This window comes from Scaptodrosophila lebanonensis, unplaced genomic scaffold (genome assembly GCF_003285725.1).
Source record: "Scaptodrosophila lebanonensis strain 11010-0011.00,11010-0021.00 unplaced genomic scaffold, SlebRS2 tig00000380-arrow-arrow-pilon, whole genome shotgun sequence".
Classification (NCBI taxonomy): Eukaryota; Metazoa; Arthropoda; class Insecta; order Diptera; family Drosophilidae; genus Scaptodrosophila; species Scaptodrosophila lebanonensis.
The window spans coordinates 55001-72792 of record NW_022060667.1 but is presented as its reverse complement, the minus strand read 5'-3'; the positions used below and the strand labels follow the sequence as shown (position 1 = coordinate 72792).

Genomic DNA, 17792 nt, shown 5'->3' with positions numbered 1-17792 from the left:
CACACTATATATGAAGTAACCATGTGTGAAAATAAAATAAATATAGTGTGTTTATTATAATAAAACACACTATATATGAGAGCCCATGCATTAAAATACAGTGTGGTTATTCCAAATAAACACACTATAAACGTATTAACTATAGAGGTAAATGTCATTTTAGTCATATATTTTATATAAAATGCTACAGCATAAAGAAATAGTGGCACAAAACACCTATAGAGTCAGTGGTGTTCTCGCACCATGAAGAAAATTTTCCTTCATAATATATACAAGTGTTTGTTCAAGCAACAGACACATGTATATATAGGTGTTTCGTGCCACTACTTCTTTATGCTGTAGAATTATATTGAAAGGTATTACTAAAATAAAATGCATGTGTATAGTTAAATAAATATAGTGTGTTTATTCAAAATAAACACACTACATATGAAGTAGTCATGCATTTAAAATAAATATAGTGTGTTTATTCATAATAAACACACTATATATGAAATAACCTATGCATTTAAAATATAGTGGTTTATTCATTATAAAACACATATATATGAAGATAACCATGTGTTAAAATAAATATAGTGTGTTTATTCCAAATAACACACTATAAATGTATTTATGTTTGGTTGGAGGTGCATAAATACATGTTGAATTTAGTGGTACATTTGAAAAAATGCTACCGCAGATAGAAGTAGTGGCACAAAACATACTTGTGGAGTGTGCTTCTGCACGAAGAAGTAAAATTACTTTTTCATATAAATTAATGTAGTGGCGGCATTAATAGTGCAGATGCATTTAGTATAGAATATATATGGGTTTTACTATAGTCTGGTTGAATTTAAAGTAAGCCTATATATAAAAATGGTGTCCCAAGGTATTAAATAAATATAGTGTGTTTATTCATAATAAACACACTATAAATGTATTTATGTTTGGAGGTGCATAAAATACTATAATATATATGGGTTTTACTAAAGTCTGGTGGAATTTAAAGTAAGCCCATATATACAAATGGTGTCCCAAGGTATTAAAATAAATATAGTGTGTTTATTCGTAATAAACACACTATAAATGTATTATGTTGGTTATGGAGGTGCATAAATACATGTTGAATTTAGTGGTACATTTTGAAAAAAATGCTACTGCAGATAGAAGTAGTGGCACAAAACATATTGTGGAGTGTGCTTCTGCACGAAGAAGTAAAATTACTTTTTCATATAAATTAATGTAGTGGCGGCATTAATAGTGCAGATGCATTAGTATAGAATATATATGGGTTTTACTATAGTCTGGTTGAATTTAAAGTAAGCCCATATATAAAAATGTTGTCCAAGGTATTAAAATAAATATAGTGTGTTTATTCATAATAAACACACTATAAATGTATTTATGTTTGGAGGTGCATAAAATACATATAATATATATGGGTTTTACTAAAGTCTGGTGGAATTTAAAGTAAGCCCATATATACAAATGGGTCCCAAGGTATTAAAATAAATATAGTGTGTTTATTCGTAATAAACACACTATAAATGTATTTATGTTTGGTTATGGAGGTGCATAAATACATGTTGAATTTAGTGGTACATTTTGAAAAAATGCTACTGCAGATAGAAGTAGTGGCACAAAACATACTTGTGGAGTGTGCTTCTGCACGAAGAAGTAAAACTTTTTCATATAAATTAATGTAGTGCGGCATTAATAGTGCAGATGCATTTAGTATAGAATATATATGGGTTTTACTATAGTCTGGTTGAATTTAAAGTAAGCCCATATATAAAAATGGTGTCCCAAGGTATTAAAATAAATATAGTGTGTTTATTCATATAAACACACTATAAATGTATTTATGTTTGGAGGTGCATAAAATACATATAATATATGGGTTTTACTAAAGTCTGGTGGAATTTAAAGTAAGCCCATATATACAAATGGTGTCCAAGGTATTAAAATAAATATAGTGTGTTTATTCGTAATAAACACACTATAAATGTATTTATGTTTGGTTATGGAGGTGCATAAATACATGTTGAATTTAGTGGTACATTTTGAAAAAATGCTACTGCAGATAGAAGTAGTGGCACAAAACTACTTCATGGAGTTAGCATCAGCACGAAGTAAAATTACTTCATATAATATTTAATGAACTGGGGCATCATTAAAATAATAGTGCTTATAGAGATGCGGTTGACGAATTATAATATGGCAGCAACATAAATAAATAGACACATCAGTATAATAATATATAGTGGAGAAGCTTGATTCTATTATAGTAAATATTTTTTTATTATAATAGAAGGCTTGATAATTTAGTGTATATTTTGAAAAAAAGTTGTCACATAAAGAAGTAGTGGCACAAAACTACTTCATGGAGTTAGCATCAGCACGAAGTAAAATTACTTCATATAATATTTAATGAACTGGGGCATCATTAAAATAATAGTGCTTATAGAGATGCGGTTGACGAATTATAATATGGCAGCAACACATAAATAAATAGACACATCAGTATAATAATATATAGTGGAGAAGCTTGATTCTATTATAGTAAATATTTTTTTATTATAATAGAAGGCTTGATAATTAGTGGTATATTTGAAAAAAAGGTGTCACATAAAGAAATAGTGGCACAAAACTACTTCATATGGCAAAGAGAAATCAATGATTTCAAATAAATCCTGTATATTCGTAGCGTAATATACATAAAGATAGTTGTAATATTTTACTTCTATCGTTAATTTTTACTATGTATATGGTTCTTTCGTATCGACAGTTTGTTCCTTTTTATGGTTCATTACGACTGGTCGTTAGAATCCCTCTATACAGAAAAAGATATTGGGAGTAGGAAAAACCAAACAAGTCCGACCTGGTTGCCCCTATATCGTTAATTAGTCTGGTGTGATACATTAAGAACTATGTTCTTAATGAGTTTTGATATACTATAGGTGTATAAAAATTATACACAATTAATATAGTGTACAAAGACAGAAACACAGTACACATGTATTATACATGTGTAAAATTTTATATATAGTTATTGGGGAGGCTATTATATAAAATGAAAAATTAATAGTTATAACTTGTTATGACTTATTAATAAAAAAAAGTATTTGCGCTATATAAAATAGCGTTAAATAACAACAAAATGAACAAACAAACAAAAAGACACATTATTTGTGTATATATTTTTAATATGTACGCAAAAAATAGGTGTGTTATATGTGTTGTATGTATATTTCTCCTACCCCTAGCTCATCGCGAGTGAAGATGGGTTAGAGTTATATATAATAACACACACACATAATATATGAAATTATAAATTTCATATTCAAAATGAATTAATTTATTTAATTCATACTAAATAAAATGTTACAAGCACACAATATTTTCAGAAAGTGAAAATATAAAAATATTTTTTGAACGAAATGTACATATTATTATAGATTAGTCTATAAAATAAATGTTCATTATATATCCTACATTAATAATATTAATGCTTTATAAAAATATGTTACTACACACATAAAATACATGTTACCAAACATCAAAGGCATATTATTAAAAATGAATAATATATATATATATCCAAGAAAAATAATAATGCTTATGAATTTACTTAAAATGGGGATAACCAACACATACAAGTAAAACATATAAAATATATGTTACTTGAAATAAAAAGCATAAAAATATTATGCTTAAATATATATAAAATAACACAAATATATAAGCGAAGTGTTATTAAAAAGCGTTGGTAATAAAAAGCATATTATAATAAAATGGAATATATATATAAACATTCAAACAAAAATAATATTATGCCAAAATATATATGGAGACCAAACACCCGATACACATATGTTTATTGAAATGAAAAAGCATTATATAATATTATTAAATATAAAAATGACGAATATGAATGCCGTATAAGAAGATGGCCATATACGTTAAGGATAGAACTTATTTGGACAAAAAAAAATCTATATGTATATTATATTTTATTCAAAAATATATTATTAAATTGCCAATTTTATAAAAAAAAATGTTGCCACACAATACATACAAAAGAAGTATATATTATATTGATAATGCAAAATATTTCCGCCCATACAAAAGCAAATGAAGAAAAACACACACTACTATATGTACAATAAATCCGCCTCGTCGCCGCCCTGGCAAAAGCATATTATTGCAAAAATGTACACAGTACACAAAAAGTATATATAATATCTATACAAGATTTTGTTCCGCCCAAACAACCCAAAGCTTAAAAAGCAAAACACAAATTATATATAAAATAACATTATTCTGGTTGATTCCTGCCAGTAGTAGTATATGCTTGTCTCAAAGATTAAGCCATGCATGTCTAATAATACACACGAATAACAGTGAAACCGCAAAAGGCTCATTATACTCAGTTATGGTCCTTTGATCGTTTAACAGTTACTTTGGATAACTGTGGTAATTCTAGAGATAATACATGCAATTTAAAAACACGGACCTTTTGGAACGTGTGCTTTTATAGACAAAAACCAAGCGGGTCGCAAGATCGTTATTGGTTGAACTCTAGATAACATGCAGATCGTATGGTCTTGTACCGACGACAGATCTTTTCAAATGTCTGCCCTATCAACTTTGATGGTAGTATTTAGGACTACCATGGTTTGCAACGGGGTAACGGGGAATCAGGGTTCGATTCCGGAGAGGGAGCCTGAGAAACGGCTACCACATCTAAGGAAGGCAGCAGGCGCGTAAAATTACCCACTCCCAGCTCGGGGAGGTAGTGACGAAAAAATAACAATACAGGACTCATATCCGAGGCCCTGTAATTGGAATGAGTACACTTTAAATCCTTTAACAAGGACCAATTGGAGGGCAAGTCTGGGTGCCAGCAGCCGCGGTAATTCCAGCTCCAATAGCGTATATTAAAGTTTTGTGTTGCGGTTAAAACGTTCGTAGTTGAACTTGTGCTTCATACGGGTAGTACAACATACAATTGTAGTTAGTACTATACCTTTATGTATGGAAGCGTATTACCGGTGGAGTTCTTTATATATATAAAGATACTTGTTATTTTTTTTATATATACCTCCTATTTAAAAACCGCATTAGTGCTCTTCATCGAGTGTTATTGTGGGCCGGTAACAATTTACTTTGAACAAATTAGAGTGCTTAAAGCAGGCTTCAAATGCCTGAATCTTCTGTGCATGGGATAATGAAATAAGACCTCTGTTCTACTTTCATTGGTTTTTAGAAACAAGAGGTAATGATTAATAGAAGCAGTTTGGGGGCATTAGTATTACGACGCGAGAGGTGAAATTCTTGGACCGTCGTAAGACTAACTTAAGCGAAAGCATTTGCCAAAGATGTTTTCATTAATCAAGAACGAAAGTTAGAGGTTCGAAGGCGATCCGATACCGCCCTAGTTCTAACCATAAACGATGCCAGCTAGCAATTGGGTTGTAGCTACCTTTTATGGCTCTCTCAGTCGCTTCCCGGGAAACCAAAGCTTTTGGCTCCGGGGGAAGTATGGTTGCAAAGCTGAAACTTAAAGGAATTGACGGAAGGGCACCACCAGGAGTGGAGCCTGCGGCTTAATTGACTCAACACGGGGAAAACTTACCAGGTCCGAACATAAGCGTGTAAGACAGATTGATAGCTCTTCTCGAATCTATGGGTGGTGGTGCATGGCCGTTCTTAGTTCGTGGAGTGATTTGTCTGGTTAATTCCGATAACGAACGAGACTCAAATATATTTAAATAGATATCTTCAGGATTATGGGTGTTTTGAAGCTTATAAGCCTTCCAATTCCGGTGGATAGTAAAATGTTTCTCATGATTGAATGTGTTTATATAAGTGGAGCCGTACCTGTTGGTTTGCTCCCAATTATAAGGACACTAGCTTCTTAAATGGACAAATTGCGTCTAGCAATAATGAGATTGAGCAATAACAGGTCTGTGATTGCCCTTAGATGTCCTGGGCTGCACGCGCGCTACAATGAAAGTACAACGTGTATTTTCCTAGACCGAGAGGTCCGGGGTAAACCGCCCCTGAAACCACTTTCATGCAGGGATGTGAACTGAAAACTGTTCATATGAACTTGGAATTCCCAGTAAGTGTGAGTCATTAACTCGCATTGATAGTCCCTGCCCTTTGTACACACCGCCCGTCGCTACTACCGATCTGAATTATTAGTGAGGTCTCCGGACGTGATCACTGTGACGCCTCGTGTGTTACGGTTGTTTCGCAAAAGTTGACCGAACTTGATTATTTAGAGGAAGTAAAAGTCGTAACAAGGTTTCCGTAGGTGAACCTGCGGAAGGATCATTATTGTGATATTTAATATCAAAATTAATGATACAAAGGTATTATTCAATAATATTGATAATACCAAATATATATAATACTACCATATACACACACATATATTTGCCATACATACACTTATATCATCTAAAAATGTGTAAAATATAAAATTTTTACACACAACTATTATGACCTAAAGTAAATAAGTGTTGTACCTATTTTTCACGCAGTACGTGTGTGAGAATGCCCAGGTTAATGCTTTAATATAAATCGATGAAATAATCCACATATTATTATATATGCTACAAAAAACCTGTTTATTAACTAAGTATTTACGCAACATTATTTATATAGAAAGGTCAATCAAATCAAATCAATACATATATATCTGTTCTTTGATTTTAAAATATATTATTGCTAAATAATTGTATTGCTTCATTTACTTAATTATAAGTTGCATACAATGGAAAAAAACATGCAATAATAAACACCTAAATTAAACAATGTTGTACCTATTTTTCACATACTACTTGTGGTGTGTGAAAATGCCCAGGTTAATGTTTAATATAATCGATGAAAAATATTCAAATCCACACATATAAATTATATATGCTACAAAAAACTGATTATATTAAACTAAGTCATTACGCCAGCATTTATTTAGGTCTAAATACAATTTATTGAAGGAATTGATATATGCCAATAAAATGGTGTATTTTTAATTTCTTTCAATAAAATCATATATGACATATAAAACAAACAAAAACATCACTATAAAACTCTAAGCGGTGTGGATCACTCGGCTCATGGGTCGATGAAGAACGCAGCAAACTGTGCGTCATCGTGTGAACTGCAGGACACATGAACATCGACATTTTGAACGCATATCGCAGTCCATGCTGTTATGTACTTTAATTAATTTTGAAGTGCTGCTTGGACTACATATGGTTGAGGGTTGTAAGGACTATGCTAATTAAGTTGCTTAATAAATATTTGTTTAATATACAAAATATTTAAAGCATATGGTATATTATTGGATATATATATTCATATATTCATAATATTAAGAGCATATAATACAACAATATATATATGAAATGAAACACACACATCATCTCATAAATATACAAACATAATATTCCTATATAAAATTGTATATGAGAGTGATGAAAAGAAGAAAATTTATACTTTCTTTTTTTCACACAATTCATTTAATACTGAGGAATGTCTAGCATAAAATACATTTTATCTAGAATTGCCTCTTATTAATGTTGTGCGAATATAAATATAAAAAGAATATAAAAAGTATAAAAATGATTGGGACTATGAACTTTTTCTTCTTTTAATTGAATTTTAATGGGTAGTTGTGTTCTCATTTCACATAAAATATATATATATATGTATTAAATTATTAGAAATATTTTTTTCTAATAAATGAAAATATATTTATACAACCTCAACTCATATGGGACTACCCCCTGAATTTAAGCATATTAATTAGGGGAGGAAAAGAAACTAACAAGGATTTTCTTAGTAGCGGCGAGCGAAAAGAAAACAGTTCAGCACTAAGTCACTTTGTCTATATGGCAAATGTGAGATGCAGTGTATGGAACATCTATATTCTAGTATGAGAAATTAACGATTTAAGTCCTTCTTAAATGAGGCCATTTACCCATAGAGGGTGCCAGGCCCCGTATAACGTTAATGATTACTAGATGATGATTTCCAAAGAGTCGTGTTGCTTGATAGTGCAGCACTAAGTGGGTGGTAAACTCCATCTAAAACTAAATATAACCATGAGACCGATAGTAAACAAGTACCGTGAGGGAAAGTTGAAAAGAACTCTGAATAGAGAGTTAAATAGTACGTGAAACTGCTTAGAGGTTAAGCCCGATGAACCTGAATATCCATTATGGGAAATTCATCATTATAATTATAATATTTAATAAATATTATTAATAATAGTGTGCATTTTTCCCATATAAGGACATTGTAATCTATTAGCATATACAAAAATTTATCATAAAATATGGCTTATAGTTTATTCAAATTATTATGGCTTGCCCATTGATAACATAGAATAAATGTCATTAAATTTGATAAAGTGCTGATAGATTGATATGAAATACAGTGTGTTAATTTTCGAAATTATATAATGATATTTATATCTATGATATTTATATTTATTATAGGCACTTGTATGATTAACAATGCGAAAGATTCAGGATACCTTCGGGACCCGTCTTGAAACACGGACCAAGGAGTCTAACATATATGCAAGTCATTGGGATTTATTTTATAAACCTAATGGCGTAATTAACTTGACTACCAATACAAATGGGATTAGTTTTTAAATTATTTTATATAGTTTATTAATTCAATCCCGGGGCGCTCTATATAGTTATGTATAATAATATTTATATTATTTATACCTCTAACTGGAACGTACCTTGAGCATATATGCTGTGACCCGAAAGATGGTGAACTATACTTGATCAGGTTGAAGTCAGGGGAAACCCTGATGGAAGACCGAAACAGTTCTGACGTGCAAATCGATTGTCAGAATTGAGTATAGGGGCGAAAGACCAATCGAACCATCTAGTAGCTGGTTCCTTCCGAAGTTTCCCTCAGGATAGCTGGTGCATTTATATATTGCATAAAATAATCTTATCTGGTAAGCGAATGATTAGAGGCCTTAGGGTCGAAACGATCTTAACCTATTCTCAAACTTTAAATGGGTAAGAACCTTAACTTTCTTGAAATGAAGTTTAAGGTTATGATATAATGTGCCCAGTGGGCCACTTTTGGTAAGCAGAACTGGCGCTGTGGGATGAACCAAACGTAATGTTACGGTGCCCAAATTAACAACTCATGCAGATACCATGAAAGGCGTTGGTTGCTTAAAACAGCAGGACGGTGGACATGGAAGTCGTAATCCGCTAAGGAGTGTGTAACAACTCACCTGCCGAAGCAACTAGCCCTTAAAATGGATGGCGCTTAAGTTGTATACCTATACATTACCGCTAAAGTAAATGATTCATATTTATATAAAAATATAAATTTTGAAACTTTAGTGAGTAGGAAGGTACAATGGTGTGCGTAGAAGTGTTTGGCGTAAGCCTGCATGGAGCCGCCATTGGTACAGATCTTGGTGGTAGTAGCAAATAATCGAATGAGACCTTGGAGGACTGAAGTGGAGAAGGGTTTCGTGTGAACAGTGGTTGATCACGAGTTAGTCGGTCCTAAGTTCAAGGCGAAAGCCCGAAAATTTTCAAGTAAAAATATATATATATATACACAACATACATATTATTATTGATACACTTGAATAATTTTGAACGAAAGGGAATACGGTTCCAATTCCGTAACCTGTTGAGTATCCGTTTGTTATTAAATATGGGCCTTGTGCTCATCCTGGCAACAGGAACGACCATAAAGAAGCCGTCGAGAGATATCGGAAGAGTTTTCTTTTCTGTTTTATAGCCGTACTACCATGGAAGTCTTTCGCAGAGAGATATGGTAGATGGGCTAGAAGAGCATGACATATACTGTTGTGTCGATATTTTCTCCTCGGACCTTGAAAATTTATGGTGGGGACACGCAAACTTCTCAACAGGCCGGTACCAATATCCGCAGCTGGTCTCCAAGGTGAAGAGTCTCTAGTCGATGGAATAATGTAGGTAAGGGAAGTCGGCAAATTAGATCCGTAACTTCGGGATAAGGATTGGCTCTGAAGATTGAGATAATCGGGCTTGATTGGGAACAATAACATGGTTTATGTTCTCGTTCTGGGTAAATAGAATTTCGATTATTTTTTAATGATCGTCATTTGTTCCCGGATTGTTAGTTACGTAGCCAATTGTGGAACTTTCTTGCTAAAATTTTTAAGAATACTAATCTGGAGGGGTTAAACCTTTCAGTTTTAGCTCTTTTAAATTATAACGATTATCAATTAACAATCAATTCAGAACTGGCACGGACTTGGGGAATCCGACTGTCTAATTAAAACAAAGCATTGTGATGGCCCTAGCGGGTGTTGACACAATGTGATTTCTGCCCAGTGCTCTGAATGTCAACGTGAAGAAATTCAAGTAAGCGCGGGTCAACGGCGGGGAGTAACTATGACTCTCTTAAGGTAGCCAAATGCCTCGTCATCTAATTAGTGACGCGCATGAATGGATTAACGAGATTCCTACTGTCCCTATCTACTATCTAGCGAAACCACAGCCAAGGGAACGGGCTTGGAATAATTAGCGGGGAAAGAAGACCCTTTTGAGCTTGACTCTAATCTGGCAGTGTAAGGAGACATAAGAGGTGTAGAATAAGTGGGAGATATTAGATTTCGGTTTAGTATCGCCAATGAAATACCACTACTCTTATTGTTTCCTTACTTACTTGATTAAATGGAACGTGTATCATTTCCTAGCCATTATACGGATATATTTTTATATATCTTATGGTATTGGGTTTTGATGCAAGCTTCTTGATCAAAGTATCATGAGTTTGTTATATAATTGCAAACAAATTCTAATAATGAGAGGATGCGCATTTATGTGTATTTTCAATTTATGAATTTGGTATAACTCCAATTACTCCGGTATGATCCAATTCAAGGACATTGCCAGGTAGGGAGTTTGACTGGGGCGGTACATCTCTCAAATAATAACGGAGGTGTCCCAAGGCCAGCTCAGTGCGGACAGAAACCACACATAGAGCAAAAGGGCAAAAGCTGACTTGATCTCGGTGTCCAGTACACACAGGGACAGCAAAAGCTCGGCCTATCGATCCTTTTGGTTTAAAGAGTTTTTAACAAGAGGTGTCAGAAAAGTTACCATAGGGATAACTGGCTTGTGGCGGCCAAGCGTTCATAGCGACGTCGCTTTTTGATCCTTCGATGTCGGCTCTTCCTATCATTGTGAAGCAAAATTCACCAAGCGTTGGATTGTTCACCCATGCAAGGGAACGTGAGCTGGGTTTAGACCGTCGTGAGACAGGTTAGTTTTACCCTACTAATGACAAAAACGTTGTTGCGACAGCATTCCTGCGTAGTACGAGAGGAACCGCAGGTACGGACCTATGGCACAATACTTGTTCGAGCGAACAGTGGTATGACGCTACGTCCGTTGGATTATGCCTGAACGCCTCTAAGGTCGTATCCGTGCTGGACTGCAATGATAAAAATGGGGCAATTTGCATTGTATGGCTTCTAAATCATTAAAAGTTTATATGCATTTATAAACGACAATGAATATGTGATGCCAATGTTATGAGTAACATAGTTAACTTTGGAGGATCTTCGATCACCTGGTGCCAATGCTAGTTACTTATTAAAACATTATTTAATACAATGACAAAGCCTAGAATCAATTGTAAACGACTTTTGTAACGGGCAAGGTGTTGTAAGTGGTTGAGCAGCTGCCATACTGCGATCCACTGAAGCTTATCCTTTGCTTGATGATTCGACGATATATATAATATGTTTATATATAAAAATATACGACTTCGCAATGGTTTTGTACATTGTGCATGTAGTATATATAATAATATATAATATATATATATATAGAGTCAATCGAGAATCATCAATAATGGTAGCCGGTGTTTCACTCACTGTTGGTGGTGGTGTGTGTATTCATTAAGGCCTGCCATTATTATTAATTATTATTATTTTTTTTTTATATATATTTAACCTATATATATTATAACCACCCACCTATATACTACAAAATATTATACATAATGGTGTCCCTATGTATAAAATTAATATATACTTGTCTCTTTGAGCATGCGAAAAGTCTTAAGTATATAATAACTCTATGTATATCACTTTGGAATGTGTACATAGAGTATCAGAAATGTTATAAACAAGAACGCGCATGCCAATTACTATATTCTAGTATAGTATTGGCTCGTGTAAATATATAATATATACAAGTCAATATATACTTGCCCCTTGGAGCATATGCGAAAAGTCTTAAGTATATATGTATCACTATGAAATGTGTACATAAGTATATCAGAAATGTTACAAACAAGCACACCCGCACGCCAATTTTACTATATTATAGTATTGGCATGTGTAAATATATACTTGCCCTTGACTTGAGCATATGCGAAAAGTCTTAAGTATATAATAACTCTATGTATCACTATGGAATGTGTACATAGTATATCAGAAATGTTACAAACAAGCACACCCGCACGCCAATTTTACTATATTATAGTATTGGCATGTGTAAATATATACTTGCCCTTGACTTGAGCTTATGCGAAAAGTCTTAAATATATAATAACTCTATGTATCACTATGGAATGTGTACATAGTATATCAGAAATGTTACAAACAAGCACACCCGCACGCCAATTTTACTATATTATAGTATTGGCATGCATAAATATATACTTGCCCTTGACTTGAGCATATGCGAAAAGTCTTAAGTATATAATAACTCTATGTATCACTATGAAATGTGTACATAGTAGTATATCAGAAATGTTACAAACAAGCACACCCGCACGCCAATTTTACTATATTATAGTATTGGCATGTGTAAATATATACTTGCCCTTGACTTGAGCATATGCGAAAAGTCTTAAGTATATAATAACTCTATGTATCACTATGGAATGTGTACATAGTATATCAGAAATGTTACAAACAAGCACACCCGCACGCCAATTTTACTATATTATAGTATTGGCATGCGTAAATATATACTTGCCCTTGACTTGAGCATATGCGAAAAGTCTTAAGTATATAATAACTCTATGTATCACTTTGGAATGTGTACATAGTATATCAGAAATGTTACAAACAAGCACACCCGCACGCCAATTTTACTATATTATAGTATTGGCATGTGTAAATATATATAAATGTACATACAAAGTATGCATTTATTAAGGAATACAAATGTTTCTTAAATGTATCACATGGTATTATAATAAATATAGTGTGTTTATTCATTATAAACACACTATATATGAAGTAACCCATGTGTTAAAATAAATATAGTGTGTTTATTAATAATAAACACACTATATATGAAGTAACCCATGCATTAAAATACAGTGTGTTTATTCCAAATAAACACACTATAAACGTATTTAACCTATAGAGGTAAATGTCATTTTAGTCATATATTTTATATAAAATGCTACCGCATAAAGAAATAGTGGCACAAAACACCTATAGAGTCAGTGGTGTTCTCGCACCATGAAGAAAAATTTTCCTTCATAATATATACAAGTGTTTGTTCAAGCAACAGACACCATGTATATATAGGTGTTTTGTGCCACTACTTCTTTATGCTGTAGCATTTTATATGAAATGTATTACTAAAATAACATGCATTTGTATAGTTAAAATAAATATAGTGTGTTTATTCAAAATAAACACACTACATATGAAGTAGCTCATGCATTAAAATAAATATAGTGTGTTTATTCATAATAAACACACTATATATGAAATAACCTATGCATTAAAATATAGTGTGTTTATTCATTATAAACACACTATATATGAAGATACCCATGTGTTAAAATAAATATAGTGTGTTTATTCCAAATAAACACACTATAAATGTATTTATGTTTGGTTTGGAGGTGCATAAATACATGTTGAATTTAGTGGTACATTTTGAAAAAATGCTACCGCAGATAGAAGTAGTGGCACAAAACATACTTGTGGAGTGTGCTTCTGCACGAAGAAGTAAAATTACTTTTTCATATAAATTAATGTAGTGGCGGCATTAATAGTGCAGATGCATTTAGTATAGAATATATATGGGTTTTACTATAGTCTGGTTGAATTTAAAGTAAGCCTATATATAAAAATGGTGTCCCAAGGTATTAAAATAAATATAGTGTGTTTATTCATAATAAACACACTATAAATGTATTTATGTTTGGAGGTGCATAAAATACATATAATATATATGGGTTTTACTAAAGTCTGGTGGAATTTAAAGTAAGCCCATATATACAAATGGTGTCCCAAGGTATTAAAATAAATATAGTGTGTTTATTCGTAATAAACACACTATAAATGTATTTATGTTTGGTTATGGAGGTGCATAAATACATGTTGAATTTAGTGGTACATTTTGAAAAAATGCTACTGCAGATAGAAGTAGTGGCACAAAACATACTTGTGGAGTGTGCTTCTGCACGAAGAAGTAAAATTACTTTTTCATATAAATTAATGTAGTGGCGGCATTAATAGTGCAGATGCATTTAGTATAGAATATATATGGGTTTTACTATAGTCTGGTTGAATTTAAAGTAAGCCCATATATAAAAATGGTGTCCCAAGGTATTAAAATAAATATAGTGTGTTTATTCATAATAAACACACTATAAATGTATTTATGTTTGGAGGTGCATAAAATACATATAATATATATGGGTTTTACTAAAGTCTGGTGGAATTTAAAGTAAGCCCATATATACAAATGGTGTCCCAAGGTATTAAAATAAATATAGTGTGTTTATTCGTAATAAACACACTATAAATGTATTTATGTTTGGTTATGGAGGTGCATAAATACATGTTGAATTTAGTGGTACATTTTGAAAAAATGCTACTGCAGATAGAAGTAGTGGCACAAAACATACTTGTGGAGTGTGCTTCTGCACGAAGAAGTAAAATTACTTTTTCATATAAATTAATGTAGTGGCGGCATTAATAGTGCAGATGCATTTAGTATAGAATATATATGGGTTTTACTATAGTCTGGTTGAATTTAAAGTAAGCCCATATATAAAAATGGTGTCCCAAGGTATTAAAATAAATATAGTGTGTTTATTCATAATAAACACACTATAAATGTATTTATGTTTGGAGGTGCATAAAATACATATAATATATATGGGTTTTACTAAAGTCTGGTGGAATTTAAAGTAAGCCCATATATACAAATGGTGTCCCAAGGTATTAAAATAAATATAGTGTGTTTATTCGTAATAAACACACTATAAATGTATTTATGTTTGGTTATGGAGGTGCATAAATACATGTTGAATTTAGTGGTACATTTTGAAAAAATGCTACTGCAGATAGAAGTAGTGGCACAAAACTACTTCATGGAGTTAGCATCAGCACGAAGTAAAATTACTTCATATAATATTTAATGAACTGGGGCATCATTAAAATAATAGTGCTTATAGAGATGCGGTTGACGAATTATAATATGGCAGCAACATATAAATAAATAGACACATCAGTATAATAATATATAGTGGAGAAGCTTGATTCTATTATAGTAAATATTTTTTTATTATAATAGAAGGCTTGATAATTTAGTGGTATATTTTGAAAAAAAGTTGTCACATAAAGAAGTAGTGGCACAAAACTACTTCATGGAGTTAGCATCAGCACGAAGTAAAATTACTTCATATAATATTTAATGAACTGGGGCATCATTAAAATAATAGTGCTTATAGAGATGCGGTTGACGAATTATAATATGGCAGCAACACATAAATAAATAGACACATCAGTATAATAATATATAGTGGAGAAGCTTGATTCTATTATAGTAAATATTTTTTTTATTATAATAGAAGGCTTGATAATTTAGTGGTATATTTTGAAAAAAAGGTGTCACATAAAGAAATAGTGGCACAAAACTACTTCATATGGCAAAGAGAAATCAATGATTTCAAATAAATCCTGTATATTCGTAGCGTAATATACATAAAGATAGTTGTAATATTTTACTTCTATCGTTAATTTTTACTATGTATATGGTTCTTTCGTATCGACAGTTTGTTCCTTTTTATGGTTCATTACGACTGGTCGTTAGAATCCCTCTATACAGAAAAAGATATTTGGGAGTAGGAAAAACCAAACAAGTCCGACCTGGTTGCCCCTATATCGTTAATTAGTCTGGTGTGATACATTAAGAACTATGTTCTTAATGAGTTTTTGATATACTATAGGTGTATAAAAATTATACACAATTAATATAGTGTACAAAGACAGAAACACAGTACACATGTATTTATACATGTGTAAAATTTTATATATAGTTATTGGGGAGGCTATTATATAAAATGAAAAATTAATAGTTATAACTTGTTATGACTTATTAATAAAAAAAAAGTATTTGCGCTATATAAAATAGCGTTAAATAACAAAATGAACAAACAAACAAAAAGACACATTATTTGTGTATATATTTTTAATATGTACGCAAAAAATAGTGTGTTATATGTGTTGTATGTATATTTCTCCTACCCTAGCTCATCGCGAGTGAAGATGGGTAGAGTTATATATAATAACACACACACATAATATATGAAATTATAAATTTCATATTCAAAATGAATTAATTTATTTAATTCATACTAAATAAATGTTACAAGCACACAAATATTTTCAGAAAGTGAAAATATAAAAATATTTTTGAACGAAATGTTACATATTATTATAGATTAGTCTATAAAAATAAATGTTCATTATATATCCTACATTAATAATATTAATGCTTTATAAAAATATGTTACTACACACATAAAATACATGTTACCAAACATCAAAGGCATATTATTAAAAATGAATAATATATATATATATCCAAGAAAAATAATAATGCTTATGAATTTACTTAAAATGGGGATAACCAACACATACAAGTAAAACATATAAAATATATGTTACTTGAAATAAAAAGCATAAAAATATTATGCTTAAATATATATAAAATAACACAAATATATAAGCGAAGTGTTATTAAAAAAGCGTTGGTAATAAAAAGCATATTATAATAAAATGGAATAATATATAAACATTCAAACAAAAATAATATTATGCCAAAATATATATGGAGACCAAACACCCGATACACATATGTTTATTGAAATGAAAAAGCATTATATAATATTATTAAATATAAAAATGACGAATATGAATGCCGTATAAGAAGATGGCCATATACGTTAAGGATAGAACTTATTTGGACAAAAAAAAATCTATATGTATATTATATTTTTATTCAAAAATATATTATTAAATTGCCAATTTTATAAAAAAAAATGTTGCCACACAATACATACAAAAGAAGTATATATTATATTGATAATGCAAAATATTTCCGCCCATACAAAAGCAAATGAAGAAAAACACACACTACTATATGTACAAATAAATCCGCCCGTCGCCGCCCTGGCAAAAAGCATTATTATGCAAAAATGTACACAGTACACAAAAAGTATATATAATATATATACAAGATTTTGTTCCGCCCAAACAAACAAAAGCTTAAAAAGCAAAACACAAATTATATATAAAATAACATTATTCTGGTTGATCCTGCCAGTAGTTATATGCTTGTCTCAAAGATTAAGCCATGCATGTCTAAGTACACACGAATTAACAGTGAAACCGCAAAAGGCTCATTATATCAGTTATGGTTCCTTTGATCGTTAACAGTTACTTGGATAACTGTGGTAATTCTAGAGCTAATACATGCAATTAAAACACG

The 17792-nt window shown here is 31.4% G+C and overlaps 2 non-coding genes and 1 pseudogene across 2 annotated transcripts in view; all 3 read left to right on the top strand.

Moving 5' to 3' along the window:
* The first annotated feature begins 7080 nt into the window (after positions 1-7080).
* On the top strand, positions 7081-7261 carry LOC115630245 (annotated as a pseudogene).
* A 493-nt stretch (positions 7262-7754) lies between these two features.
* Positions 7755-11766, top strand: LOC115630241. The gene has a single exon (XR_003996079.1). It is a non-coding gene; the product is annotated as a large subunit ribosomal RNA (ribosomal RNA).
* Positions 11767-17607: 5841 nt separating this feature from the next.
* LOC115630237 overlaps positions 17608-17792 on the top strand; it is a 2001-nt gene continuing 1816 nt past the window's right edge. The window contains exon 1 of the ribosomal RNA XR_003996076.1: positions 17608-17792. This exon is cut by the window's right edge and continues 1816 nt beyond it. This is a non-coding gene — a ribosomal RNA (small subunit ribosomal RNA).